This window comes from Nerophis ophidion, linkage group LG16 (genome assembly GCF_033978795.1).
Source record: "Nerophis ophidion isolate RoL-2023_Sa linkage group LG16, RoL_Noph_v1.0, whole genome shotgun sequence".
Classification (NCBI taxonomy): domain Eukaryota; kingdom Metazoa; phylum Chordata; class Actinopteri; order Syngnathiformes; family Syngnathidae; genus Nerophis; species Nerophis ophidion.
In genome coordinates this window covers 19,244,261-19,259,998 of record NC_084626.1, presented here as the reverse complement: position 1 = coordinate 19,259,998, position 15,738 = coordinate 19,244,261, and the positions used below count along the sequence as shown (strand labels likewise).

Genomic DNA, 15,738 nt, shown 5'->3' with positions numbered 1-15,738 from the left:
AGATGGGAGATTCGAGACTAGTGCATTTGATGAAAGCACTTTTGTGCGTGCCTCACAGCAGTACATCATCAGATAGGGTGTTCAGCATTGTTAGAAAAATAGTGACAGAGAATAGAACAAGGATGGACAATTCAACCCTTAAAGGCCTACTGAAATGAGATTTTCTTATTTAAACGGGGATAGCAGGTCCATTATATGTGTCATACTTGATCATTTCGCAATATTGCCATATTTTTGCTGAAAGGATTTAGTAGAGAATATCCACGATAAAGTTCGCAACTTCCGCTGCTAAGAGAAATGCCCTGCCTCTACCGGGAGTCGCAGACGATGACGTCACCCGTGTGATGGCTCCTCACATATTCACATTGTTTTTAATGGGAGCCTCCAACAAAAAGTGCAATTCGGACCGAGAAAACGACAATTTTTCCATTAATTAGAGCGAGGATGAAAGATTTGTGTTTGAGGATATTGTTGAGGATATTGGTAGCGACGGACTAGAAAAAAAAAATAAAAAGTTAAAAAAAACAAAACACGATTGCATTGAGACGGATTCCGATGTTTTTAGACACATTTACTAGGTTAATTCTGGGAAATCCCTTATATTTCTATTGTGTTGCTAGTGTTTTAGTGAGTTAAATAGTACCTGATATTCGGAAGGGTATCTCCATAGGTGTCTTGACGCGCAGTGTCTCAGGAGAGTCGACGGCAGCTATGGACGGCACAAGCTCAGCTTTTCTCCGGAAGAACTAGGGTTATCCCGATTCGATATTTGGATCGGATCGGCCACCGATATTTGCCAAAAAATGCGTATCGGCAAGGCATGGGAAAATGCCGATCCAGATCCAGTTTTTAAAAAATTGGTGTGTTTTCCAACACACCGATTTAAATAATACATTCCTCTCTTCTGCTGCTCCCTAAACTCCGTTCCGCATTTTCCAGAACACCTTCAAAACATCCACAGGTCTGGGTTCTAACCGTTCAGACGGCCGTGTGAATTAAAAGTTACGGTTAAAATGTCAGCTGTGTGGGATTATTTTATCCTACAAAAGGAAAAAGATGAAGAGGTGGAGTGCAAAACATGCCAAAATAAAGTCAAGCGTGGTGGTAAAGTTGTAAGACATTTTAATGACTCTTGTGAGTGAGAGGCTTTTTAGCACTCATCATAGATCAGTGGTTCTTAACCTTGTTGGAGGTACCGAACCCCACCATTTTCATATGCGAATTCACCGAACCCCAACCGTAATCATAAAATGATATTATTATATTGAAGAAATACTAATGAAGGTATATTTTAGAAACTGAAAGTTACAGGAATGTACACATGACCCCATGTTTACATCTTATTGTGCAACATGTGAATGTTTTAGTGGGAACTAAATGCGATATCTGAAAGGGGTACACATTATTTCCAAAGCAGTACCCCACGCCCAGACATATAATACTAAAACACAGCTCATGAAAAACCATATGTTATAGTCATTTTAAGTGGGCCAAAACACTTATATTACAAAATAATATCATGGAAATGACTGCTGTCATTTGATTATAATAATCAAACATTGAGCTTGTTATTTAGCTCACATGCACCTGGGGATAGGTTGATTGGCAACACTAAATTGGCCCTAGTGTGTGAATGTGAGTGTGAATGTTGTCTGTCTATCTGTGTTGGCCCTGCGATGAGGTGGCGACTTGTCCAGGGTGTACCCCGCCTTCCGCTCGATTGTAGCTGAGATAGGCGCCAGCGCCCCCCGCGACCCCGAAAGGGAATAAGCGGTAGAAAATGGATGGGATGGATGGATATGGAAAATTAGAAGGAACATTTTCGGGGGGTATCCATAGTACGGCGACAGGGAGAAGTTTTTATTTACACGATGAGTCGAGTGTGTCTTGACATCCGCGGCGGAGGCTCTGCCGAACCCCTAGGGTTCGATCGAACCCAGGTTAAGAACCACTGTCATAGATGAACACAAGAGCAGGCTGACACCTGAGCATCTTGAAGTGCTTGTCTTTGTTAGAAGGAATCTCCCCATTATGCTTGGACTTCAATTGTTTGCCCCCCCCTGACTGGGGCAAACAATTGAAGGGAGTGTTTAGATATATATATTATTTTTTTTAAAGTTTACACTTGTTCAAGAGCAAGTATTGATGCTGAGTTATAGACATTTTATCTCATTTAGGTTGTTTGTGTGTTTTGCTTTTTTTTAAATAATGTTTACAGCATTATTTACACTTTATGCTGTTCACTTTTTTACTGTTTAATGATGCCATTTCTGTTTGTCATGTATAAATTTTGATATTTTGTGTTTATCCTTGAATACCAACTATTGTGTATTATTCAAACTCACCCTAATTCAGCTGGCTAGTTGTTATCAAGAGTACTAAAATCCTTTCCAGCCTGAATCTGACAACTAAGTAGGCTAAATAACTTTAAACTTTAATACATGCTCGGATAGGCCAGTATCGGCCAGTATCGGTGTCGGATCGGAAGTGCAAAAACAATATCGGTATCGGATCGGAAGTGCCAAAACCTGGATCGGAAGTGCCAAAACCTGGATCGGAACATCCCTAGTAAGAACTGACTTTTTAACCACAATTTTCTCGCCGAAACCTGCTGGTTGACATGTGGTCGGGATCCATGTTCTCTTGACCGCCATAGGAAAGTTTCACCTCCAGGAATTTTAAACAAGGAATCACCGTGTGTTTGTGTGGCTAAAGGCTAAAGCTTCCTAACTCCCTATTTCTAATGTGACTTCTCCATTATTAATTGAACAAATTGCAAAAGATTCAGCAATACAGATGTCCAAAATACTGTATAATTATGCCGTGTGTGCGCAGCGCTCATACTTTCTAAAAACCCGTGACGTCTTGCGTACACGTCATCATTACACGACGTTTCGAAGACGAAACTCCCAGGAAATTTAAAATTGCAATTTAGTAAACTAAATAGGCCGTATTGGCATCTGTTGCAATGTTAATATTTCATCAGTGATATATAAACTATCAGACTGCGTGGTGGGTAGTAGTGGGTTTCAGTAGGCCTTTAACTCAACAATGAGTAGATGAGTGTGATGTTTGCGTATATGTGTAAATAAATGAACACTGAACTTCAAGTATTTGTTATATATATATATATATATATATATATATATATATATATATATATATATATACACATATATGATAAATAAATATATATGTATAGCTAGATTTCACTGAAAGTCAAGTATTTCATATATATATATATGAAATACTTGACTTGGTGAATTCTAACTGTAAATATAAATATACTCCTCCCCTCTTAACCACGCCCCCAAACACAGCCCCACCCCACCCCCGACCACGCCCCCCCGACCCCCCACCTCCCGAAATCGGAGGTCTCAAGGTCGGCAAGCATGGTGGTCACGTGAACTGCACATGACACATCATTGGCTGGCTTACTGCCACGGCATGAGATGTAGCCTCAGCGCCGCCCTGGCGCTGATTTATACTGTTTTTGTACTTATTTTGGTTATTGTTTCTCAGCTGTTTGTAAATGTTGCAGTTTATAAATAAAGGTTTAGGAAAGTAAGAAAGAGAAAAAAAAATGCGCATTGCATTCATCCAAAGAATCAATGACTAAATTAATCGCCAACTATTTTTATAATCGATTTTAATCGATTTAATCGATTAGTTATTGCAGACCTAATACACACACACACACACACACACACACACACACACACACACACACACACACACACACACACACACACACACACACACACACACACACACATATGCATATATATATACATACATACTATATATATACACACCCATATATATATATATATATATATATATATATATATATATATATATATATATATATATATATATATATTATATATATACATACATACATATATAATAATATATATATATATTATATATACATACATACATACATATATAATAATATATATATATATTATATATACATACATACATACATATATAATAATATATATATATATATATTATATATACATACATACATACATATATATATATAGATACATATATATACACAAACATATATATATATACATACATACTTATATATATATACATACATATAGGCAACACCCTAAGGAAAATATTCAACAAGAACAACATTAAATTGAGCTACAGCTGTATGAATAACATGCAACAAATCATTTCAAACCACAACAAAGCAATTGCAAAAGGACTGCCTACCCCCAGACTAAACGACTCTGAAACCAATAATGAATGTAACTGTCGCAAGAAACCTGATTGCCCACTCAACGGAAGGTGCTTACAGACATCAGTCGTTTACCAAGCAAAGGTAATACGCAAGGACCTTAACACATCCGACACGTACGTAGGATTAACCAAAGGAGCGTTCAAAACAAGATGGAATAATCACAACGCCTCCTTTAGAAACCAGACTTTGCAGAATTCTACAGAACTCAGCAAACACATTTGGAACCTCAAAGACAATAATGTTGAATATTCAATAACATGGCAAATTCTTGCATCCAGCACACCTTACAACAGTGGTAATAAAAGATGCAACCTATGCTTAAAAGAGAAACTGTTTATTATATATCATCCAGATCTATCATCCCTCAACAAGCGCAGTGAAATCATTTCAACATGCCGCCACAGACGGAAACACCTCCTAGGTAACACATGAGCCAATCACCACACCCTACGCCTGCCTGTACCCACCCACTCTGTGCTCTATACAAACCATTGTATGTGAATGCTTCCATTAAAATCTCCTGATGATTGAGGGAACCCCTCATGAAACAGATCTGTAGAGATGAAGTAGTCTTGTGATTTTTTTCCCCACACCTACATATTGCGCTCTACCACGGTATCGAGCACTATTCTCTGGATAATCCAATCAAGACATACATACATATATATATACACACATATATTATATATATACTGTATATATACACATATATATACACACACACATATATATATACACACATATATATATATATATATATATATATATATATATATATATATATATATATATATATATATATATATATATATATATATATATATATATATATATATATATATATATATATATATATATATATATATATATATTACTCACTTCCAAGATTAAAATGTGTTTAAGAAAAGAACCCGATATTTGTAAACATTAAATTTTACTATCAGAAGATCATCTCGGAATGTTTTTAACGTTTTTCTTCAATGCAGTTAATCTAATTGCTCTTTTCTTGTCATTCACGATGTTCTCAGACATGGTCAGCGATCGTTTAGTTGAAAAGAGCTGATTAATCGTAGGCTAGAAGAACGTTAAAACTACATAAGTATTTTGTTGCATCTTTTTAGATTGTGCAGGCTTACCTTACATATTAGAATGATGAATTATCCCTCACGTGCAAATTAGCATGGATGTTTCACTTTTGAGATAACCCTTCTTTAACCTGAAAGTCTGTGTTTGCATTATATGTTGAAAAAAAAACCCTCCCTTCCAATGCAACAATAAGGTAACAGAGAAGTTGTATTAAGTGACAGGCAGACTACAGAACTATTGATCCAGCAAAGTGTTAACTCGGATCAATAAAGCAACGACAGAAAGACCCGAGGCTAACCCATCCAGCAGGAAGCTTGTCTTTTGTCCACTAGTTAGGGTGTTTCTTCTTCATGATGAAGAATGTTTTTGGTTGTTGAAATCACTAATGCAGCAAACTACTCACTTGCAGGGAACAGACAGATGGGATTTATGGTGGGAAAAACCCTTGAGGCATCCATCTTTGGTTGCACTCACATAGGTTGTTCCAACAGTAATAAAGACCATGGTTATGGTGTCCCACAGGGATCTGTGTTTGGACCAGTATTGTTCAGTTTAGAGGTTTCCTCAGGCAAAATCATTAAAAAGCATTATGTTTACTTACTTTCTTATGCAGACTACACTTGATGTATCGTTAAAACCAAATGAAACTCTTTCAAATATCTGATTGATTCATAACATTTTACGGCTACACTTTGATAGAAGGGATAATACAGCAGGGATATTCAACATTTTCCAGGCCAATGACCCCCATACTGAGTGGAGTGGGGGGCCCCATTTTATATAGCTGTATAAAATTGTGTTAAAAATTAATCTGGTCCTAAAGGTACCTTGTTATTCTGTAATGCTAAGATATTCAAAGAATACAGTACAGAGCAGTTATCTAGAATGTTAAAAATACTTTTTACCAAGCTTTATTACAGTATGAAAAAGGAAATCCACATAATGATTTTTAAGAGTGAATTGAATTTAGGGGAGTCCCGAACCGATATTGATATTGGATATAGGTTCGACATCAGCAAAAAAAAAAAAGATATGGGATTATATGATCTTGCATCATGTCCGATTCAAGCAGTCCTGCAGCGTGTCTACTTGTACAAAGCTGGACAGCCAGTTAACATCTAAACGTCCTCCAATAAGCAAACTAGGTTGGTCTTTTCTTCTATTTTAGTCATTAGTCATTTGCAAAAGGTAAACATGGTAGGTTATAGGCTACAGGAGCTAGCTGCTACACAACAGTGAAGCACACAATAGCAGACAAGCTAGGCATTCGTTGTCCTTCATTGAACAATATTGAAGTCTAAAACAGAACATTTGTCAATACAAACAAGTATCAAATAATTATTGTTGCATATTATTTACACTTAAAGTCTCCAGGGCAGAAGCATTATACAATACCAAACATCATTTGAATTGAATTCTCAGAGTTCGTTGCTGATCTAGTGACGCACGGCGATAATATAATTATAACGGGGGTCTTTAATATCCATATGAATACCCCATCGGACCCACCGTGCGTGGCGCTCCAGACTATAATTGATAGCTGTGGTCTTACACAAATAATAAATGAACTCACGCATTGCAACTGCAATACAATAGACCTAGTGCTTGTCAGGGGTATCACCATTTCCAAAGTTATGATACTCCCGTATACAAAAGCAATGACTGATCATTACCTTATAAAATTCGAACTTCAGACTCACGGTCGGCAAGCTAATAATAATAACAACTGCTATAGCAGCCGCAACAATAATGCTGCCACAACGACAACCCTTGCTGGCCTGCTGGCCTAGTGCCCTCGGTAATGGCACCATTCCCAAAGTATGTGGGCTCTATTGATAACCTCACTAACAACTTTAACGACGCCCTGGGCGAAACCATTAGTAGTATAGTACCGCTGAAGTTAAAAAAGACTCCAAAAAGGCGTACCCCCTGGTTTACAGAAGAAACTAGAGCTCAGAAATTATCATGTAGAAAGCTGGAATGCAAATGGCGCACGACTAAACTTGAGGTGCACCATCAAGCATGGAGTGATGGTTTAGTAACTTATAAACTCATGCTTACCATAGCTAAAGCTAAATATTACTCAAATCTCATCCACCTTAATAAAAATGATCCTAAATTTTTCTTTAGTACGGTAGAATATTATAAACTTATCACTTTCCTCTGTCACTGTTATTCATCCTCTCCTTATAAGACCTAACCTCAATCCTGACCTCATAATAAACAACCGGCCGGTGTCTCACCTTCCCTTTATTTAAAAAATCCTCGAAAGAATGGTTGCAGATCAGCTAAATGAACACTTAGCGTCTAACAATCTATGTGAAACCTTTCAATCCGGTTTCAAGGCAAATCACTCTACGGAGACAGCCCTCGCTAAAATGACTAATGATCTATTGCTAACGATGGATTCTGATGCGTCATCTATGTTGCTGCTCCTCGATCTTAGCGCTGCTTTCGATACCGTCGATCATAATATTTTATTAGAGCGTATCAAAACACGAATTGGTATGTCAGACTTAGCCCTGTGTTGGTTTAACTCTTATCTTACTGACAGGATGCAGTGCGTTTCCCATAACAATGTGACCTCGGACTATGTTAAGGTAACGTGTGGAGTTCACCAGGGTTCGGTCTTTGGTCCTGCACTCTTCAGCATCTACATGCTGCCGCTGGGTGACGTCATACGCAAATACGGTGTTAGCTTTCACTGTTATGCTGATGACACCCAACTCTACATGCCCCTAAAGCTGACCAACACGCCAGATTGTAGTCAGCTGGAGGCGTGTCTTAATGAAATTAAACAATGGATGTCCGCTAACTTTTTGCAACTCAACGCCAAAAAAACAGAAATGCTCATTACCGGTCCTGCTAGACATCCATCCATCCATCCATTTTTTACCACTTATTCCCTTTTGGGGTTGCGGGGGGCGCTGGCGCCTATCTCAGCTACAATCGGGCGGAAGGCGGGGTACACCCTGGACAAGTCGCCACCTCATCGCAGGGCCAACACAAATAGACAACATTCACACTCACATTCACACACTAGGGCCAATTTAGTGTTGCCAATCAACCTATCCCCAGGTGCATGTCTTTGGAAGTGGGAGGAAGCTGGAGTACCCGGAGGGAACCCACGCATTCACGGGGAGAACATGCAAACTCCACACAGAAAGATCCCGAGCCTGGATTTGAACCCAGGACTGCAGGACCTTCGTATTGTGAGGCAGACGCACTAACCCCTCTCCCACCGTGAAGCCCTCCTGCTAGACACCGACCTCTATTTAATAATAATAATAATACAACTTTAACATTTGACAACCAAACAATTAAACAAGGCGACTCGGTAAAGAATCTGGGTATTATCTTCGACCCAACTCTCTCCTTTGAGTCACACATTAAAAGCGTTACTAAAACGGCCTTCTTTCATCTCCTAAAATTTGCTCCATTTTGTCCACTAATGAGGCTGAGATCTTTATTCATGCGTTTGTTACGTCTCGCCTCGATTACTGTAATGCATTATTTCCGGGTCTCCCCATGTCTAGCATTAAAAGATTACAGTTGGTACAAAATGCGGCTGCTAGACTTTTGACAAGAACAAGAAAGTTTGATAATATTACGCCTATACTGGCTCACCTGCACTGGCTTCCTGTGCACGTAAGATGTGACTTTAAGGTTTTACTACTTACATATAAAATACTACACGGTCTAGCTCCAGCCTATCTTGCCGATTGTATTGTACCATATTTCCCGGCAAGAGATCTGCGTTCAAAGGACTCCGGCTTATTAGTGATTCCCAGAGCCCAAAAAAAGTCTGCGGGCTATAGAGCGTTTTCCGTTGGGGCTCCAATACTCTGGAATGCCCTCCCGGTAGCAGTTCGAGATGCTACCTCAGTAGAAGCATTTAATTCTCACCTTAAAACTCATTTGTATACTCTAGCCTTTAAATAGACTCCCTTTTTAGACCAGTTGATCTGCAGTTTCTTTTCTTTTTTTCCTCTGTCCCACTCTCCTTTGCGGAGGGGTTCCGGTCCGGTGGCCATGGATGAAGTACTGGCTGACTAGAGTTGGGACCCAGGATGGACCGCTCGTCCAGAGTCGGGACCCAGGATGGACCGCTCGCCTATATATCGCCTGGCGACATCTCTGCACTGCTAATCCGCCTCCGCTTGGGATGGTATCCTGTTGGCTCCACTATGGAAGGGACTCTCGCTACTGTGTTGGATCCACTTTGGACTGAACTCTCACGGTTGTGTTGGAGCCACTATGGATTGAACTTTCACAGTATCATGTTAGACCCGCTCGACATCCATTGCTTTCGGTCCCCTAAAGGGGGGTGAGGGGGGGGCCGACATATGAGGTCCTCTCCAAGGTTTCTCATAGTCATCATTGTCACCGACGTCCCACTGGGTGTGAGTTTTCCTTGCCCTTATGTGGGCTCTACCGAGGATGTCGTTGTGGTTTGTGTTGTGGTTTGAGACACTAATGATTTCGGTCTATATAAATAATCATTGATTGATTGATTGATTGATTGATCATTTACCTTACTGCGTCATGAGCTTAATGCAATGGATTACCTTGGACACTAAGTGTTGCCAAAAAACAATGGCCACTCCACTTCAACTTAACGGCATTAGTCTATTCCAGACGGTTAACAATAGATTGTTCTCTGTTTGACAAATTTTTGGTTGTTTTGACTAATTTTCAAACATTCCACACTTGATATTGACAGCAAAAAAAAGTGTGAAATTCTTGCTGATATCATAGCGGATCAATATCGGTATCAGCCAATACTCAAAGCTCCAATAAAGGTATCGCATCAGAATTAAAAAGTTGTATCAGGACATCCTGACTTGAAATAATAAACACATAGAAGATAAAACAGAGTTGATGAATATGAGCAGTATTTATTATCATATTAATTAAACATGAGGATTGTTTTCTCATTATTAAAGCTGAAAAGGCCAATGTGTCAAATTTGCCCTTACATCACATTTCTTCTCTGTAATACAATTAATCATGTTATGTCCTATTATTTTCAATGAAAGTTAAAGTGCTTCCAACAGCAACATCCAATAATGCTACACGTGACCTTCATGTGACCTTCAAACACATATGCGATAATTAATCAGCAGAATTGAAAGTACTTTTGATAAACAATCATTGTTCTAAACATAAAAAATCAATAAGTTGTTGTTGTGAATATAGATAGTACGTACAATAAATACATTATTGTAGTTAATAGATAGAAGAATATAACATGAAGTTATTGCTGTGAATATAGAGTATATAGTGTGATAAGGTGGCGACTTGTCCAGGGTATACAACGCCTTCCGCCCGAATGCAGCTGAGATAGGCTCCAGCGACCCCCCGCAACCCCAAATGGGACAAGCGGTAAAAAATGGATGGAGTATGTAAAATAAATAAGTCATGTAAATAAATAAAATACATAGACAGGATATACAATTTACATTTTATGTGATTACATAAAATAAGTCATTTTTGTAAATATAGATAGTAGATCCAATAAATACGTTATGTGAAGATATAAAAAGTTATTGAAGTGGATATAGACAGTATACAAAAAAAATAGTCATGTGAATATATAAAATAAGTAATTGTTGTGAATATAGATGGTACATAACATAAATAAGTTATTGTGAATGTAGATACATATAAAATAAGTTATTGTTTTGATTGTAGTTGCTATATAAGATGAATAAGTCACTTTTGTGAATATAGATGGTATGAAAAATTCATACAGATACCCTCCCTTTCCGCCCAAAGGCAGCTGGGATAGGCTCCAGCACCCCCGCGACGATGAGAGGGACAAGCGGTAACAAATAGATGGATGGATGATATAAAAACTCTGTAGAAGGTTAGAAAGTAGAACAAAAATTAATATTGCCTTGCTCTCTGCTTCCCTCTGTTGCCCGAGTAACAAAACAACTTTAATAAAAGGATCTGTCACACACATACACAATTATATATATATATATATATATATATATACACACATATATGTGTATGTGTGTGTGTATATATATTATACAGTCGTGGTCAAAAGTTTACATACACTTGTAAAAAACAATGTCTTGCGTTTCCAATCATTTCTACGACCCTTATTTTTTGTGATAGAGTGATTGGAGCACATACTTGTTTGTCACAAAAAACATTCATAGGTTTGGTTCTTTTATGAATTTATTATGGGTCGACTGAAAATGGGTCCAAATCTGCTGGGTCAAAAGAGTACATACAGCAATGTAAATATATGGTTACATGTACCTTGGCAAGTTTCACTGCAATAAGGCGCTTTTGGTAGCAATCCACAAGCTACTGGTTGAATTTTTTGACCACTCCTCTTGACAAAATTGGTGCAGTTCAGCAAAATTTCTTGATTTTCTGACATTGACTTGTTTCTTCAGCATTGTCCACATGTTCTCAATTGGGTTTAAGTCAGTAATTTGGGAAGGCCATTCTAAAACCTTAATTCCAGCCTGATTTAAGCATTCCTTTACCACTTTTGACATGTGTTTGGGATCATTGTTCTGTTGGAAAAAAAACCCAAGTGCGCCCAAGACCTAACCTCCGGTCTGATTAATTTAGTTTGTCCTGAAGAATTTGGAGATAATACTCCTTTTTCATTGTCCCATTTACTCGCTGTAAAGCACCAGTTCCATTGGCAGCAAAACAGGCCTAGAGCATAAAACTACTACCACCATGCTTGACAGTAGGATGGTAGTCCTGGGATTAAAGGCCTCACCTTTTCTCCTCCAAACATATATATAGATCAGCAGTAGTGATCAGCAGCAAAATTTAGACAAGCCTTAAGGTATCACTTCTGGAGCAAGGGCTTCCTTCTTCCATGGTAGCCTCTCAGTCCATGGTGATGCAAAACACGCTTGCTTGACAGTGGACACCGACACCTGTGTTCCAGCAGCTTCCAATTCATTGCAGACCTGCTTTTCGGTGGTTTTCGGTTGACTCTTGGTCATCCTGACCAATTTTCTCTCAGCAGCAGGTGATAGCTTGCATTTTCTTCCTGATCGTGGCAGTGAAAAAACTGTGCCATGCACTTTATACCGTACTTACAAACAATTTTCTGCACGGTTGCTCTTGGGACCTTAAGCCGCTTTGAAATGGCTCCAAGTGACTTTCTTGACTTGTTCAAGTCAATGATTCGTTTTTTCAGATCCGTGCTGAGTTCCTTTGACTTTCCGGTTGTCACGTTTCTAACCGAGTCTGATGACTGCATCCCATGTGCCCTTTCTAAATGGGCTCAGAGAAGTCAACAGGTGTCGTCAATCATAATCACTCGCATGAAGTTAAGAGGTCATGGCGCATGCCATGAAGCTAATTTGATTTGATTGTAACTTTTATACATCACTCAAAATGGTAATATATGTATCTGTATGTATACTTTTGACCCAGCGGATTTGGTCACATTATCAGTAGAACCATAATAAATTCGTAAAAGAACCAAACTTCATGAATGATTTTTGTGACAAACAGGTATGTGCTCCAATCACTCAATCACAAAAAATAAGACTGGTTAGAAACTCAAAACAGCCATGACATTATGTCCTTAACAAGTGTATGTAAAGTTTTGACCAATACTGTGTGTGTGTGTGTGTGTGTATATATATATATATATATATATATATACACACACACACACATAATATACATGAATAGACTGCAAAGACAAGATACGTAACATTCAAAATGCAAATCCTTGTTTTATTTTGCAAATATTAGGTCATTTGGAATTTGGTACCTGCAACATGTTTCAAAAAAGCTGGCACAAGTAGCAAAAAAGACTGATAAAGTTGAGGAATGCTCATCAAACACTTACTTGGAACATCTCATAGGTGAACAGGCTAATTGGAAACATGTGGGTGCCATGATTGGGTATAAAAGCTCAGTCATTCACAAACAAGGATGGGGCGAGGGTTACCCCTTTGTGAACAAATGCATGAGCAAATTGTCGAACAGTGTAAAAAAAAATTCTCAACGAGTTATTGCAAGGAATTTAGGGATTTCACCATCTACGGTCCGTAATATCATCAAAAGGTTCAGAGAATTTGGAGAAATGACTGCACGTAAGCGATGATATTAAGGACCTTCGATCCCTCAGGCCTGCGACATAAGTGTGTAAAGGATATCACCACCTGGGCTCAGAAACACTTCAGAAAACCACTGTCAGTAACTACAGTTCGTCGCAACATCTGTAAATGCAAAAGTAATTTATCAACAACACCCAGAAACGCCGCCGGCTTCGCTGAGTCTGAGCTTGTCTATGGCTATGTCTATACCAGTGGTTCTCAAACTTTTTTTGTCATCCCCCACTTTGGACAAGGGGGAGTTTTCAAGCCCCACCTGCCCCCATCGCCCCAACAGAACACTTATGCCAAGCTTAACATTTTCAAATTTATTGAACATCAAGTAACATTCAAGTCAGGGTTTTCCACACATTCATTTATTTGTGGCGGCCCGCCACGAAAGAATTACGGCCGCCACAAATAAAAAAATTAAAACAATTTCGGCTTTTGACTCGCTCGACCGCTCATAAAAGCAGTGGGACTCTGTCTGTGAATGGAGCTTGTAGTTACATATTATATAAAAATGTAAATATTATATAAATATGTTTATAAATATGTACATAAAGTGTTGTAATTATATTCCAACTCTGCGTTCTTCTTGGTCATTGCCGCCGCCGCTGAATACTGAGTTGCATCCCAAGAACACCACACCTACTGTGAAGCATGGGGGTAGAAACATCATGCTTTGGGGCTGTTTTTCTGCTAAGGGGACAGGACGATTGTTCCGTGTTAAGGAAAGAATGAATGGGGCCATGTATCGTGAGATTTTGAGCCAAAACCGCCTTTCATCAGTGAGAGCTTTGAATGGTTGACCAAATACTTATGTTCCACCATAATTTACAAATAAACTCTTTAAAATTCCTACAATGTGAATTCCTGGATTTTTTTTTCACATTCCGTCTCTCACAGTTGAAGTGTACCTATGATGAAAATTACAGACCTCTGTCATCATTTTAAGTGGGAGAACTTGCACAATCGCTGGCTGACTAAATACTTGTTTGCCCCACTGTATATATATATATATATATATATATATATATATATATATATATATAGTCCTTACTACTTACGGTACTTCAACATATCAAATACTAATACAGACCTGATCCTTTACTTGTGTATGTCATATACTAAGAATAAATATTTCATACCGCTTACTTGAAAATGTCAAGAAGATATGCGTACTTCAACATATAACATATTAAGAATATATACTTTATACTTACTTCAATGTCAAATACCAAGTACTGTATCCTAACGTCAACATATCAAATACTATATAACATGACTGCGTGGGTTCCCTCCGGGTACTCCGGCTTCCTCCCACCTCCAAAGACATGCACCTGGGGATAGGTTGATTGGCAACACTAAATTGGCCCTAGTGTGTGAATGTGAGTGTGAATGTTGTCTGTCTATCTGTGTTGGCCCTGCGATGAGGTAGCGACTTGTCCAGGGTGTACCCCGCCTTCCGCCCGATTGTAGCTGAGATAGGCGCCAGCGCCCCCCGCGACCCCAAAAGGGAATACGCGGTAGAAAAATTGGATGGATGGATGGATATACAGTACCTCATCCTTATGGTTACTTTAATACGTCAAATAAGACTATACACTTCATCCTTATAACTTCAACATGTCAAATATAAGTAGGATATACTCTTATATGACACACACACACACACACACACACACACACAATGATGCAACAACACACACCTGGTGTAAGGAGACAGGAAGGTGACACGATATGGTATCAACATCTAGGTATGTTTGAGTATGTTAATATAACATGAATGTTAGAGTATGAAAATGGAATGTTAATAATGTTTGATATGTGAATATTGAATATAACGTTATGGATGATGCATGTTAGAGTTTGCGCACAGCAGCAAAAAGCGCTGCATCATCCAGGGGATGCGCGTGAGGTGGGGGGTTGTGCTGAGTCAACATGTCATTTTGCGCATCGTCACATCGTCACGTAAGCATCACAGTACTCAATACTACTAAACTACGCTATATCAAGTATAAAATACAAAGGTGTGTGTTTACCTGTGCTGGTCCGCGGGTCCTCTCCCCGTGGCTGCACCCCCACCTTCACTGAATGTCCACGGCTTTTACCGGAACTGACGACAACTACTTCCTGACACTGCGACGCGGGTTTTCGTCCTCTGTTGGACTTTGACATTTCATTTTTTCCATATTAATTTTTTCTAATTCTTCTTGTTTAAATTTTTTTTTTTTAAATAATACATACATATATAAATATTTTTTTTTCCTTTTTCTACCGCTTGTCCCT

At 38.6% G+C, this 15,738-nt stretch overlaps 2 protein-coding genes across 3 annotated transcripts in view; one reads left to right on the top strand and one right to left on the bottom strand.

The window, feature by feature from the left end:
- The window catches only part of nfasca (neurofascin homolog (chicken) a), a 179,776-nt gene extending 164,184 nt beyond the window's left edge, over positions 1–15,592 (bottom strand). The window contains exon 1 of one of the 2 annotated variants that reach the window (XM_061874515.1): positions 15,492–15,592. The gene's annotated coding sequence lies outside the window, so the exon portion shown is untranslated. The remainder of the gene's footprint in view (positions 1–15,491) is intronic. The other variant, XM_061874518.1, reaches the window with a different exon arrangement.
- LOC133535094 (calcium/calmodulin-dependent protein kinase type 1D-like) overlaps positions 1–15,738 on the top strand; it is a 510,841-nt gene that overhangs the window by 326,449 nt on the left and 168,654 nt on the right. The gene's annotated exons all lie outside the window — the stretch shown is intronic.